Genomic DNA, 16,343 nt, shown 5'->3' with positions numbered 1-16,343 from the left:
GCGCATTCTCAGGGGTTTAGAGCTTCGGACCTATAAATGCAGAACGAACGTAGCCGGTGTAAGGTAAACACAGCAGGAAATTCAAAAATACAGATTGTCTCATCTTGCCCCAACCCCCGGGGCAAAACGAGATATCGCATGGGGCAAGACGAGACACGCCGTCATAATGAACTCTACAGGTTAGTTTTTGCAATCCAAGAAGCCGGAAGCCGTATAAGGATTAAAAACAGTTGCTACACCGTAGAACACTGATGCCTCGCCGAGGCACACTGTTATAGCGCCGGGCTGAAGAGCTCCAAGTAGAGCGAAACAGCTGTCCTCGGCTGGGAGTGCACGACCAAATTACAAACATGTATACAGGGTGTCCCAGCGAAATGTAAACATATTTTTAAAATTATATCTATCACTTTTTCCGAGATGAAATCAATTGCAATATTAGCATATGCTGAAGTGCACTCCCTAGAAGGGCATTAGCAGACTCCTAAGGCAATTTCTTAATTAACTTTCAATAATTAACTTTTTAATTATAAAAGCTACGAAGTTGTTCCAATGAGAACATGTGATCTCTTCGGTCACCTGATACCAAAGCCGTTTTCAGAACAAAAATTCGTTCGATAGATCGTCCACAAAACATTTGTGAAGGAACACCTTTTTTTTCTTTATTATGTTCATTGCGCGTCTTCGAAGACGCGTCTTTCCTTCACCCCGAGTGTGAGAGAGTGAAAGAGCACAGTGCCGCCTCAAATTAAAAAGTTGAAAAGCGAGCGATAAAAGAGAAACGAGTGCTACTTTACAGCTACTTGGCTTAGAAACAGGTGCTACTAGTGAAGCAGTACCTGTTCCTTACTCAAGTAGCAGAAAAGTACCACTTGCTTTTCTTTTATCGCTCGCTTTAAATATAATTTCTGGACACGTTAGAGCAAACACACTGTATATACTAGGTGAAAGGGGTTCGGACGACCGCGAATGTACGTCGCTGAAATGAAAAATGAAACACGGACTACGAAGGTACAGGGAGAAAGAAAAACGGGCGATAATTTATTTATATTTAAGATACTTGGAATACTAAAAGGTTGTGTACGTTACGGTGGAAGCTCCGCCTTCGTCAGGACAAAAATATGTCAGCGATACACAGAGCTTCTAAAGGCACTATGCACGTCACTATGCAAGCCTTTATCGGCGTTGTCGGCCTCACAGAGTTGGGCAACGTCACGATTGACGCCCTGGGCGAATGTGCGTCCTGGGCCGACTTCTAAGGGAACTGTGCCGACATATGTCTGAAAGCGTCTGAGGAAAACCCAGGAAAAACCCCAGACAGCACAACCAGCATCGGGATTCGAACCAGGGTACCTCCCAGTCAAAAGTTTGTGACATACATAACGTAATTGCACCCAATCGTCCCGGCTAATCTCCCAAGTGGCTCACGGCCATCATTTGTAAGGGAGAAGAAGAAGTTAGAACTATACTCATTCGCTCGCTGACGCGTGATGAAAGAGCTGGCCAATCGCCCTGTGTGGCTTGTGGCCAGTGTGCTTTGTTGTGGAAGAAGAAGCTCGCATACTGTTTCCCGAACCACAGTGGCTCGTGGCCCACAGTAGCCGCATTCATTCCAACTCGCAGTACAGCGCATTCAGTTGCAAAGTGCGTCGTGATTCCGCAGTATTCAGCCAGGTACAGGCACTTCTTTGTGGTCATAGACCCTCTTTCTTTTCGATCTTTTAATTCATCTTTCCACTGATCCTTACTATTAGAGCTGTACCGACGACCAAACCGGCGCATAAAGTACAATGCCTGTGCACTGCAATTTTTCTTCTGCTCTACTGAATTTCTTAGTACTTGTAGCGCTGTATTTTCAGTATCACCTACAACAGCGGGTTGCGACGCCATGTCCGTCGTCGGACTAGGCTCTATGTCCCAACAAGGCGGTGAAGTTACTACAGAGTAAGTTTGCCGCACCAAATCTATAGCTACTCATCACCATCTGGTGTCTTGTTCTTTCTCATAGCGCACCCGACGGAACGGAGGTACCTGACCTTATGTGAGTAGACACCTGTCGTGACATGCAGGATAGCCCGATAACTTTATTTTCTTACAGATTGCAAAGGGAATTCAGAGAAAGAACTCTTGTCCTTTGTGTCAGCCTGTCTCTTGCCTTCGTCAGCGCTGGACTCTTTATACTCCTCACAAAGTTGTTCTCCGCATGTATGACTGCTTGATTGCTTCAGTATGTGTAGCTACATAATGGGACTCTGAAATCATAGGCGCCGACTGCGGGGGGGGTGCCCCCCCCCCCCCCGGAACATGAACTAGGGGGGCGCCGCCTCCCCCAGGAAGTCCCGCTAAGAGACTGACACCAACCTTTGGGGCTCGGCGCGCGCGGGTCAAGAGTGAAGAGGCACCAACCCCAAAAACGCATCTTGCAATTTGTTAAATATAATTCCGCCCACCATACTCATTATCACAGTAGAAAGTGAGGCGAAGAAATACAGAGGATGACAACACATAGCCTGAATTTCGCCCAAAGCAATCAGATCAATGAAACGAAGCAGTCGAAAAGGTACCAGCAGCTGCCAGTGACGTGTAACGGTAGGACCTTCGGAACGCATATCCGTTGGGAGGGGGTTCAACTCCCGCTGCTCCATTTCATTGACCATATTCATTATATTGCGCGCATTTCAGGTCAAACACCGAGGATTCAATGCATTTTGTTCCTTTTGCACTCAGTTTTCAAAGGCGTAATGCCTTCAGTTGTGCACATGTTCACTGTTTACGTTCTTTTTTTTTCTTTTTTTTGTGTTTGTATTTTTCCTTCCTCTTATTTCTATACCAGTTCTGCATACATCAGAGGATCCCGCCAGAGTGTGGTATTCTTCAGGTTTAGTTTTTGTTCTTAATTTTTCTTTTCCTTTTCTTTCCTTTTTGTTTTCTTTTGCTTTCTTCTTTTCTTTGCCTTTTTTGTCTTCCCCCTTTCACTTTTTTTGAAACAACACGCCGACATCAAACTGGCTTACCTTTCTTTGTTTTCTTAATAAACATATCCCCACCACCACCACCCGCCAGAGTACTTATTTCGCGGTGCGCCTTTGCCCCCCCCCCCCCCCCCCGGGAAAATGAAAACTCTCGGCCTCTGTCTGAAATTGTTGTCGTAGTTCACTCGCACGGCCATAATACGGGTAACGTGGAAGGATATGTTATTGACGTTAAAGGGTGGGCAGCATTAGTCGCCGCTATTGGCGTGCGATTTATAATCGTTCCGACTACCAGTATAGTTATCTGTTCCTTTAAACAGGGTTATGTGCTTCTCGTCGCCTGCTGGGTGATGCGGGGAACGGTGCCACGGCCCCGTATACGTGGACCCCTCTCGATACATCAGGAAAGGGCCCCTTCATAACTCTCCGTTTTCGGCTGTGCTGGGTTTGCACAATAAATAACGAGCATTCTTGCGTAAACACAGTGGCCTTAGCTGACCTGTAGCGCGAGCGGGAGGTCTCTGCTCTGGACGACTCTCGACAGAGAATGAACGGGGACCTGATGGGAGTGTCGATCCGGTGGCTCGCTCACAATGTGCTCCGTACGTCACGGTAGCGCATCGAGTCTCACCTCTCAAGGCTGATTTTCCCACTAGTTGGATTGCGCAGTGATAAAGCAGCGTTCAGGGAAAATATGTTGCATGGTCCCTGTCATTTCACTCATCCTCTAAGCGTACCTTTCTTTTTTTCTTGTAGTGCCAAGCGATGACGAGGTCGGTGACTGTAAGTTTTTAATTTTGATAGGCATATCAAAGCACAATACATACAACAGGCACACAAACATGTTCGCGAACCAACGCGCCCTTAGCATATTTAAGCTGCTTCTGTAGCTACAGCTATAGCTTCGTGAGGAAGTCAGTTGATCGCGTCCATCTCCAGTGACACGAGTATGGTAAGTACCATCACCAATATGTCACTCCCCTTTTAACGGAACCCTACTACGTTTTCAGGCCTGTATCTGCATGCTCTGATTCATCTACGCAAACGCTAGAAAAAGCTGCTTTGTAGCACTATCTGCATCGCCGTTTGGCGATAAATAAATTTGCTTTCGTCTTCCCACGTGTAAATCGTCAATGAAGCAGAGCCGATGAGTATGTACTAGTAGTCTAGACGTAAAGCAGCGAATTCTACCCGGCATTTGAAGGGTGTATTCGAGTCTTGCTGCTCGTGACTTTTTCATTAACTGCTTTGGCTCAAGCGCAATCTTAATTTATGGTCAGTTGAATGAACGGCTATGATGTGATGGGTTTTGAATATGAAGACAGTGTGATGGGTTTTGAAGGTGAAGTTGATGTGATTGGTTTTGCAGGTGAAATCATCAGTTGAGGTCGAATGATGAAGTTGACAACGTGTAGCCGGTGCGTGATGTTCGCGTATATGCCGTGGGTGTGCAAAAGCGTGTGGACTAAAAGATAAATGTTGATATACAGGGTGCGTTAGAATATCTATAAAAAAAAACTAGGAGGGCAGCAGATTTTTTGCAGTTGATCGAGTTCTACGGCCATGCGGACATCATCTGGAAGCGAGTACGCAACTACCAGATGACTACTCGGACTATCCTCAGGTTTAAAAAATCCTGAAACATGCACGTGCGCTAAAATATCCATCCCCGAATTTTTGTATGCAACTGAGCCGAATTCGAAAAAGCGCGCCTGAGGAGTGCATCACCCACGCCGGCTGATCTGGGTTCGAAAGCGGCTTATCTGGCCAGCTGAGCGGCACCTACTCCAATTATCTCCACCGTTCCAAATCATGTGACCCTCTGACATGAAATGGGTGCTGTCCCAAGCAGCACAATCTACTGAAAGTCGAGTGCAACAGGGGTGGACGGGTAGGTGGACGGCCTTGAACAGACTCGTAAAACTATAGAACATTGATAGGACACCTACCGTCCACCCCTATTGCACTCCCCCTATTGCCTTTCAGTACATTGTGCTGCTTGGGGTGCTTCCCGCGTTCCCGGTCGCCGCGGTATCGGCTCATTTGCATATCAAATTTCGGGGATGGATATTTTAGTGCACGTGCGGGATTCAGCATTTGTTAAACGTGAAATAGCTTGCAACAAGGATAGTCTCTCAATCTGCGATCTCGCTTTTGCCCAAAATTACGTACCGTATTTTCACGCGTATTAGCCGTACCGCAGATAAGCCGCAGGACTCGTTTTTAGATACATTTTGAAAATGTTTTTGCAGATAAGCCGCACTCGCAGATAAGCCGCGGGTAATACGAAGCGACTGCTTTGTGCGCTAAACCAGTGATGCACAAACAAAATCAATAGAGACTCTCAACGCTCGTCGACGCCGTACTCCCTGCCAGCTGCCCTGTTCCCGTACTGGTCCGCGACGTCGACGACTTTTAGTTTGAAGCCGCTGTCGTAGCTGTGCCTCAGCGTTGGAGCCATGCCTTACCTCTAACTGCCGTGCCCGTGTCCACGAATGCTGCTGCTCAGATCAAATGAGAACTGACGCTTAGCTGACCACGTCTTATCCCGATGTCAGATGTATTGAACCCTTCCTGCCGACAAAGGAGACCGTAGGGAAGCCATAAACCCTGTGGTCCACATTCCGGTGCCGGCACGATGTATAACAAAGGAGGCAGTTCTAGTGTTCTACTAAGATCGGATTATGCCCTTGTTGCGTGTTTTTTGTGGATTGATGAGTTAGCGGTGTTCCAGGAGACATTAGTCACTGTCACCCCTTTTGTTAAAGCTGCGCGGGGTAATGTATTCGGAAGGTCAGTTCACTCAAATGTGGACCCGCCCCTGTTCGGTATTGTTCGTGCATGGCAGGGCGGTCCTGTTCCGAAAAAACATGAGGCACTGTCGGTCCTTTCGTTTAATCCGGGGTATGGGGAAAATAGCAGGGAAAAATAGCCATCAGATAATCCGCACCCGTGGATAAGCCGCAGAGCGTCCGCGAAAAAAAAATCGCGCATAAGCCGCGGCTAATACACGTGAAAATACGGTAATTAATCATGTTGTAGCTGCACACTTTCTTCGAGAGTACGTCCGCCTGGCCGTAGGACTCAACTGCAAAAAAACATCTATGCTGCTTAGTTTTTTTAAATAAAAATTCTGGTCCGTCTTACATGATGCACCCTGTATATCACCCTGTATTATTATTATTATTATTATTATTATTATTATTATTATTATTATTATTATTATTATTATTATTATTATTATTATTATTATTATTATTACTACTATTTTGACATTTGAATTATGACAGGAATTTTTCTTGAGGGAGTCACCAGTAGGCAGTTGTTTCTGTCGTTTCTCTCCCCCACTCTGAACATGCCAGATAGTTGAGGCCACGGCAGCAAGTCATTGCAAATCGTCGACTACCGTTGTGACACCGACAGTATTCCGCACAAGACTGACAGAAGCCCATGGAACCACCCCAATACGGGTTTCTATCAATCACATTGCACCCAACTATGTAGCAGCTGACCTTGTTTGGTATTTAGCTGTTTTGCAGCACAAGCGCAAAAGAACCGCAGACGAATGCGTACAATGTACCACGCTCTCCCACCGCTAACGACGAACGATTCGCAAGGTGCCGCATACGCAGTTAGTAGAGTGCTCATCACTGATGACATCCCAACACAGTGGAGAAACAGTGTAGAGTCAGTAGAGGTCAGCAGGGGGGGGGATATATAAGGACAAAGGGGATAAAAGTTCTATTGGGGCATATCGACCAGTTACTGTCACACCGGTAGTCTATAGAATAGCAATGCAGGTGCTAAAAGAAAGAGTACAAAATTGTATGGAGGATCCTCATATCCTCTCAAATGCCCATTTCCACCGACGTCCCAAATCAACCAAAAGCTCATTTCATCCGAAAAAATGTTCGGAGTTTCTGGGCTTTCGGTTTTTCTGGGCACGCGGGTGGCAGTGACCCATTTCCCCCAAAGGCTCTTTTCATCCGAGCGCCCAGAACCACCGAAAGCGGGATACTTGAAAAGACACGATTCCTCTGTTTGTCAGGGAGAGGAGGAAGGCTGAGTGGTTTTGGGGTGTGCGGGAATCCAATCCTGCAACTGAGTCAGAAGTGATGTTTGCAAAGGAAAGGTACTGTATTATTGATGTCGATCGCGTACAAGAAATGATCCGATCCGAACAGATAGATATTTTCCATGTGAGTGACAGGGCTCCAGGCACTGTGTATGTCATCATAGTGGAAAGCAAATATAGTAACAAAGCGCCCACTTCACAGGTCTCGAAGAAGGTTACAAAAAGGACCTCCTCCTTTACTTTTCTGTTATGCGTTCTGTTAAAACAGTTCAGACATTCAGAAAACACGTTATTAACCGACTGAAACAACCCCTAGAATAAGCTTGCAAACAGTATGAATGCATGAAACCAACATATCTTCTGAACTGTCGATCTCCTCTGAAGGCGCCTGAGGTTTGTTTGTTTTCCGGCGTCCCGCTAAATGTTCCAGTCACAGAACATACCACTCCCACCATGCTCTTTTTCCGTGAATCATGACGCGGACTTCCATGACCTTCCGAAGATAGTGCTTCTCCCGTCGGCAACGTGCATACCAATAAAATTCATTTTCGGGATACCTATCCGTTCAGATCACTTCTTGAACGCGATCTCATTTGTACACACCGAGTGTCGTGTCATTTCTATCCAACTACGATCAAGCTTCTTTAATATAGATCTCGTGCATTAGCTCTCATATTTATATTAGTCATATATTTTACATCTCTAAGGAGAATTATTAGTAAGCAGGGGAACAAAGGAAGCTGTGCAAATCAACGGACCGCATACCTCAGGCTACAGAACATTTCGAGCACCGAATGAGCAGCAGTCAGGAACCCACGTGACCCTCTCTGGTGAGTTGAAGGAAGTGCAGCTCGAAGCAGAGTTAACTGGAACGCCACTTCGACCGCTGAATCGGGAAGAGTATCACCCTAGCGGCGCTTAGGAGAAATAAAGGGGAAAATATTTTCACTGTCCTACTTATGGCGAATTGTGGTGGTCATTTAATTACAACACTGCCCGGCGCTCGGAAATTGCTAGGCCGGCTCCGGAGCTGGATCATGTGACAGTTGCCACCCGAACATGAGTGCCAGGGATCTGGCGGTTTTAGGATCAGAATCAGGCTCTCCTCATCCCTTTTGAATCAGGGCAGAGTTCGTACACTTGGATCACGATAGGGCCATCGCGGTCGCCTGTCTTCGCGTTCCGTCGTCTGCTAAATCACGTGAACTTCTACGTGCGGTCCAATCAGAGCACTCGCCACCGTTGCAGTGCGGATTTGACGACACCGGATATAGTTGGGCAACCCGCTGCTCGATCGTTTCGAGACCGGACGAAAAAAGTAATAGCTGAGAAATTCCGGGCGCACGGAAAGTGCCAATGCAAGACTGCTTGACTGCTCGGGACCTGTCAACAACAACAAAAAAAAAAGTTGCCACCAAATGACCCCCACTCGCCACCCAAGAACACAATGACCTCCTGGGTACGTCCGAGGAAAGTCATCAGCGGACAGGGATAACATCCCCAGGACTTCCTTACCAGGTCCTCAATTTGTTAGAAATGTGACAAAGTGAGACTCCCCGTCATATCCTCAGGACCTCTTATGGGAGCTACCAAATGACGCGGCTAGTACAGTTCTTCGAGCAAGCAGATACCTTACTGAATTATTTATTTTGTGAAGTGAGGTCACATTTGCAGGACCCAGTCAGCGTGTGTGTGTTTTTTTATATATTTTCAACCTCGGTCACCAGCTACCATTCGCGGTTTCTCATCGGTATTTCGTTCAGCGTATTTCTCATCACAAACAATGAGTGTCACAGTTTTAAAAGGCAAAAAAAAAAAAAGATACATATATATAAAAGGCCTCTAGGTCACTAAAACCTGCGAAACCACTTAGGAAGGTATATGATGCAGTAGCATTTCCTTTCCAAGACAGAACAGATACAAGTTATTGCTTGTCTTCCGAACTTCAGCAGATTCGGGAGTCCTCTTCGCATCTCAGTCAAAACAAAGGGTGAGGTATCTAAGTTTAACTTGATTTCGCACATAACCAACAATGAAGTGAGAAATTCCTTGGAGTATTAAATCGCTCTCAAGGTAGTGTCCGTGTTTCTTACTGCTTTGGTTTGATGCATGCATGGTAAGTGAAGCTTGAGCAGTGAAACGCTACTATTTTTTGTCTCTTCGGAAATAAAATGCTCCGCGCAACCTCCTGCCAGGGACCCTTTGCGGACACTCATGCAACAAGACGGCAGTGAAAGGTCTAACAAACTGTATTTTAGTGCACGTCAAACGCTGCACATAGACGGATTCCTTTAAAGTCCGACGATCAGTATTTGCGCCCCTATATCTCTTTTTATTTTATATTTTTGTTCGTTTTTTTTAATTTATGCATGAGCACTCCCTCTTTGATTGTATTGGGTAATGAGAAATAAATCGGGAAGTTGATTACTGGCTAGCAGGTATTAAAATGCACAACGCAGTATTAGAATAATTTACTTCTCCTGTGCTTGTCCTCCGGTTGACGACCGCAGGATGTACGCAAATGACAATCACTGGAAGCTCCTATGATGACAGCCTGTGGACCTCCTCCGTTCATCCCATCACGGACGTGGACGTGATGACACTTTGAGGACATTCTGAGGACCGCGTGTGTTCTTGGGGCACTGATAATACATTTGAAGAAATACCGTAGTACATGAAATGCAGCCTGCGCGCATTGTTTCGCGCTAGGTCTGCTGATTTCTGTCACCCCATACTGTGCCTATAAAGCTGATTTCTCAACAGACTGCTCTGTTTTGCTTGGAATATACAACCAAAGGAATGAGGCAGTGTGACTTCTGCATTTTTGCAACTAACAAAACGTTCTAAGCAATAAATTGCCTTCTCACTGTGCTCGAAAACTTTTACCTCCAAATCACCCCGAAAGCAACAAAGCTTGTAGAAGTTTTCAGCATCAGGCACCGAAATCTCACTTTCATGCGCACACACAATCATTCCTCAAGCAGCCTGCCAGCATTTGTTCCAGTCTATCAGCTGCAGTACTTGCTTTTTTCCTGTAATTATAGCTGTGGGGCTGCTCTCTCCTGTCGTGCCGAGAAATCCTTTTTGCTGACACTGCCTCAGGACTGGGGCAACGTCTGGGTACAGTATTGGAATATGAATGCAGATGACAGTATTATGGCCCAATTAGTACACATTTATCATTGGGAACAACAACTTATTAGGGCACATACATTAACAAATCACAGTGGCATGTACTTTTGCTCCTAAGGCAACTATTGTCCTTTGAACTGGGTAAGCTTAGTGTACATTTGCCGGCATCTAATCTTGTGCATCTCTTCTGTACGTAGTCTGCAAGTGTGATGGATGCATATGCTTAAGTATTTGTGAGCAATAGATCGTATTAGATGAAAGTAGTGATTTTCAAGTAACGTCTGCTCGAGCATGTGGTCATTACGTATGGAGCTGAACACACCCCTGTCCATCATAGACTCCAGCACATGTAAGATTAACCTTTGCAGAAGTGTTGCTGATTATATGCCCTCCTGGAAAAGAGCTGCACGCAGCAGCTTCTCAGATTTCCTGCAAATGGTGATCACATCATCAAATGGATAGGGAAGTCTGTGAAAGTAATCCTTTTGTTGTGTTAGTGAATGGTAGAGGGAAGGTGTACGGACTGTCAGGCGGGAGATGCAGATGTCACATTTCAGATACTCGCATAGGTAGCACACTATACGTCCTGCAATGTACACTATCACTCTTTCACCAAAAGTTGATGGCTCCGTTGGGTCTGAGAAGTAGTTATGCTCACGTAGATCCTCCTGTACAGTCACTTCTTCTGCAGGTATGCTTCTTCCTCTTGATGTCCAGTTAATTACGTCTTCCGATAGGGGCTGTCTAGCGCTGCTGACGTGCAGTATGGAGACATTTTCGAGTAGTAAACAATTTCCTTTTTGAGAGGCTTCCACTTCGGTGTTAATGATCAATCTTTTGTATGCTGCTGCAAACTGCCTTGCAGTGGGATTATTGTTGTATCCTCCATGCGAACGTATTAAACCAAAGGACAGTTCCAGATGATCTTCACTGACGCGATGTGTTGGGAAGTATGTCACAAGGTTCTTAGAGTGGAGAAAGTCATAGAGCTCGATGGCACTTGCAGCATGTGATGAAACCAAGAAACCCAGTCTTTCGGTTAGTCTGCACAAGAAGTGGCCCAGAGTTGTTCCTCCGTAGACTGCAAATATATGTTGTGGCTATTTGAAACATTGTACGTGCCCTTTCGATGTTTTCCGTACAGAGCGGCCTCTTCCATGACTTCTGGTGCGTATTAACGGAGTTCAACACATCGAACACATTATTGATAACTCTCAGGAACCTCTCAGTTGCCTCCGAGTCCTCAAACCCTGATACACCTAGATCACGACACTCGTGTATGGCATCTGCAATGCTCATGCTTAAAAGCACTGCAGCAAGATTGACTTTCATGGGCTGCCGCTGCCACTGAACATGCGCCCGCCTTAGTTTATTTGCGGCATGGAGCCCCTCTTTCTGTTGAAGTGAGTGGAGTGCCTCTATGTGGTCCCATGATATCTCCTTGCCATCTTCATCAATGAAGGACTTGAAGTGAGAAAATGCATTTCGTATTAACTTCAGCATGTGGCAAGCGTCAAGAAATACGCTTATGGGCTCGGCTGTGTCAGGATGGGGAAAGCCGGTCCTTAGATTTTCAAACTGCAGCGAGCATCCTAGGTTTTGCAACATTGACAAGTTTGCTGCAGCACCGTCGCAGGTAACAGATACAACCTTCACTCCAACATTGTGCACAAGAGACAAGCCTTGAAGGACAAAGTTACTTCTTTGCTCGCCAGTTATTCCATCTACAAGGAAGTATCCTATCGGCAGCTTCCACTGCACATGTAACGAACCAAGTAGGAGGACAAATGCCTCCTGTGCTACAGCACAAGAATCCTCCGAGGTTGGCCCAACGGCTGCGAAGCCATAAGTCCTTTTCCCATCCCACTCGACATGCCTCCTAATCGCCATCTCATCAAGCATAAGACTGCATGCAGTTGACAGTGCTTTCTGGTTGTTGTCCGTAACACGCATCTGCAGGGCTAACAGCGCTTCTTTTGAGTACCCTGGCTCACCGTCGACTGACTGGTACCACTTCCGTATCGTACGTGGGTGGGGTAGACACGTGTCAAAGACCTGCCTTACATAGTTATATGCACATGGCGAATAGAAATGTAAGTGCAAATGCTCGTAACTCTGGGCTGTACTTATGAGGCAAGCTTGTCCCCTCACTTTTTGCTGACTGCCTCATCAGCAAGTCCTTGTTTGCACCGGCAATGTTTTCGAGGCAGCCTGCGTGTTCTTGAAGTAAAATGTTCTGAGATGTGAGATGGGATATCACATGCTGTAGCTTTGAAACTTTCTGCTTGATGCGTCTTTGTGCCTGCTGCCAGGCCTTGATTCGTTTTTTGCTGAGGGTATGCAGGTTGCCTATACGTTTGACTTCCTTTTTGAGGAAGGCCTTTACTGGCGTGTATTCAGAGGATGTCGCCTGAGACAACAGGTACCAATAACCTCATTAATAATCAGCTGTGAACAATTTAGATGGTATGTGGCAGCCACATGCAAGGCCATGCAGTCATGCACAGGTTGTGCTTCTGGTCAGATACATGTAGGAGCTGCTTGATCAGAGTTCCTTTACAACACAGCATGATTGCCTGTCTGGTACAGGACCTACTCATATGGTGGTTATTCGAAGAAAGTATGAAGGTCTACAGTTACTATCCTAACATTATGTTCGCTAAAATAAAAATAAATAAAAAACATCCGATGCGGCAGTTAGCCTGCCTATAGTGAGCTGCCAGCTCTCAGCGTATCACTCGTACAGATAAACAGACCTTGGATGTCTCGAATTTAACTGTTTACTATGAGCACTCTTGACGTATCTACCTAGCACTGAATGGAAGCAATAGCACCTCTTTGTGAATTAGGACCTAGTATCACGAGACACAGTAGCACAACACTGCTCCTTTTTTAACACACTGGGCATATACTCACTATAGGAGAGACCCACATTGCAGTGGTCACAGTAGATGACAAAAAGTCAGCCATGCAGATCACAGAAGTTTCTCCACGCCATTGCGCTTGATCAAATCCATCTTTATTGATTCAAACAGTACAATTCACTGTGACAAGTATTGGAGTTAGTAATAATCAGCAGCATGCATACCAAGCTGGGAATTCCCTCCATGATATAGAGCACTCTCTGAGCCTTGTAACTATAACTATTAGGCTCCAAGTGTTGCCAGCATCGCTACAGCAGAGACAGATCAGTTTTGTCAGAAAGACTGCCCCTCTTAGTTCACTCAGACTACCCTCATACCCATTGCTAACACCAATAAGTGCTGGCAACAGATAATTTCAGAAATGTTTCCTCAGGCCAGTAACTATACAACCGGCTGCAACTAACGGCGCTGCACTATTGAAATGTAGACGTGAAAGGGGCAATAATATGTTTAAACTGTATGCTCAAGTCTAATTGGTTTTGCAATTCATTTTCCCTTATGCACCTGTACTGTATGAAATAAGGTATTTGAAAGCCTGCTCCTGGAACATATACTTGAACGGTGCAGCCAGCACCTACAGTGGAATCTTAATGTATTAGTTATGAACATGCAATTCTTTTCCACGTCGAGTATAATTCTTACCAAAGGATCACATCTGCTGGTGCTTGGTGTTGAGCCACTGGGGGTTGTGTCCTGGAAAGACGTGGAAATAGCAGTACAAATGTAACACGCAGGATGTTCAGTATGATCACATAACCCCTGTGCGTTAGTTATGTACATCCTAGTCTTTCCACTGAAAGCACAATCCTTACCATGGAGTCAGGCCTGCTGGTGTTCAGAGTCAAGCTTGTGAACAGGCAAACGGAAGAGCCCTGAAAAGAAATTAAATTATGTACACAACCGCGGTGTAAAGTCCCAATACTCAGAGTAAAAGAGGAAGGCTAGATTTGATTTGCAGTAGAGAGAGGATTAGAGAAGCCCCTAGTGTCAATACTTCCGAAGGCTTACCGTGCGCGACTGTTCAAATGGCCCTGGTGTGTCGGAACTGATACTGCTGGAAGCCTTGGCTGGTGTGGGGCTGGACTGGAAGGAGAGTGCACGCAAGAACCATTATCATTAAAACACTGTTTCATTCAGCGCCCTTTGATAATCAGAACAAAACGAAAACTTCCAAATAAAGATTCAAAAGTCCTGTAGCACTTGTAGATGGAGTTTGGTGCTGTATCGTGGAAAGCATGGGCGGATCCAGGATTATTCGCGGCTCGGATCCAGTATGGACAAATGCCAGGCGCATGCTGGGATTCGTCCATTGAACACCATGTTAAAGTCAAGATATGAGGGGGTAGCGGACAACCTCGGTTCACACCGTGCGGGAGTAGTCTTCGAAGTAGTGACCCAGTGTGCAAAATTTTATTGGAAAATGCGATTGATGGGCATTGAAGTGAACAGTGGTTTTTTCATGCGTAGGGCATGTTTAAATCTGTACAAGATCTGTTTGGGGTACCTCTGAGGAAGTGGGTTTTACGTGGTTTTATGGTCGTTGGGAATGCTTTTCAAATATAGTTGCCCGAACTAAGTCCTACTGTGTTCCCATGATTTTTGCTCTTCTGTGTGATCGTCATGCCATAGATATATTGCAGGGTGCTGGTATACAGGGTGCATTATTAAGAACTGATCAGATTGCATCACAGTGAGACTGATAAACGGAAACCGGAGGCTACCTTTGTGGTACTTGGGTTACAAACAGGTGTCACATCAAAAGTAGCACCTAGTTGTAACTCATGTGCAACGTATATAGATACTCTCTGGTTTAGGATTATTGCTCTCTTCATGAAGAGCTCTGGTCAGTTTTTAATGTCGCACACTATATACATGTGACATGCAAGCCAGGCACCGAATGTGTAAGTGCATGACAGGCACAATGCATCTGTGGTTCATTTGTTTGTGCTGCTGAGGCTTCACATTGAAGTTGTGGTAGGTGACTTAGTAGTGAAGCCTGAGCTGTTGATTCCCTACACATGATTATGAGTAAGAACATAACACCCTGGGTCTAACTTCTGTACAGCCTGGAAAACCGAACCATGACACACTTGGAGAAGAGAAAGGGATGCCAGTGTTTGGGCAACAACTTCCACAGAGCAAGTGGCTCAATTCTGAGTAAGACCTAATGGTCAACTGGGGATGACAATGAATAGGAAGCTTGCTAACCAACTCAAGGACTAGCATGCGATACAGTTCATCTTTCACTCCACTAAGTGTAAGCAAGACTGAGAAATTGATGTATCGTACAAAACAAATAAAAACATAGAGGCAGCACAAACCCATAAAGATTTGCTCGTGAAACAAACTGTGCGGTTAATGCTAAAAAAAATGATACCTACCACAGCAGACACAACAGGTGTGCTTGTAGTTCTGTCTACCTGTATAACGGCATACTATTGTTCGGCATCACATTTGAAAGGCTTTCAAATATGTGCTCACATGGATTCGCTCTGGTGTCTTTGGTTCGAGCAGGCCCACATCCATTGGCTCTTGAGTGTCAGATCCAGGCATGCTCACTTCAATCTCCTCGTGTGTGTCAGGCAGGCTCACGTTAATTTGCTCTTGTGTGCCGGGTTCAGGCGAGCACACGCCTATTAGTTCTTGCCCACTATTTTCCCGTCTGGATGGCAAGTCATGCTCCTGCTGACGTGACAACGAACGAGTTGTATTTACCAGACTTTTAAACATCAAAGACACAAAAGCACTGAACGTATTTTGTGGTCAAAGGACCTGACCTCGAGCAAATACTTGGCAAATTTGACCGCTAATATGTGCATTCATTCCCTTTGTACCCAAGCTCTAGGCCCATAGTGTGGCTATATGCAATTGACTCTCGACCATAATTATGGCGAAACGTACAGCTCGAAGCAGAGTTAACTGGAACGCCGCTTCGACTGACGGAGCAAGAGCGGAGCCACCCTAGCGGCCTTTAACAGAAATAAAGGGAGAGGGCGCTTCGACATTTCCATTCCAGTCGGAGGGTGTTCGATGTGGTGTGCCGAACAGTGCCCAATCAAGCTGGCGTTATCAGCGCTACGCCCGTTTGTGTTTTGGGCGACTGCGTCTTGGATAATGCGGATAACGATGTCATGGCACGTGCCTGGAAACAGGATGGCGCATGGGCGCGCGTCATCCGAAACGCTCATTGTGTGATATCGTATGAAATGAATAACAACTTCTCTCTTTCGGAAAATTTACTGT

The sequence above is a fragment of the Ornithodoros turicata genome, chromosome 2 (genome assembly GCF_037126465.1).
Source record: "Ornithodoros turicata isolate Travis chromosome 2, ASM3712646v1, whole genome shotgun sequence".
NCBI classification, from domain to species: Eukaryota; Metazoa; Arthropoda; class Arachnida; order Ixodida; family Argasidae; genus Ornithodoros; species Ornithodoros turicata.
Note: the sequence above shows the minus strand (reverse complement) of the source record.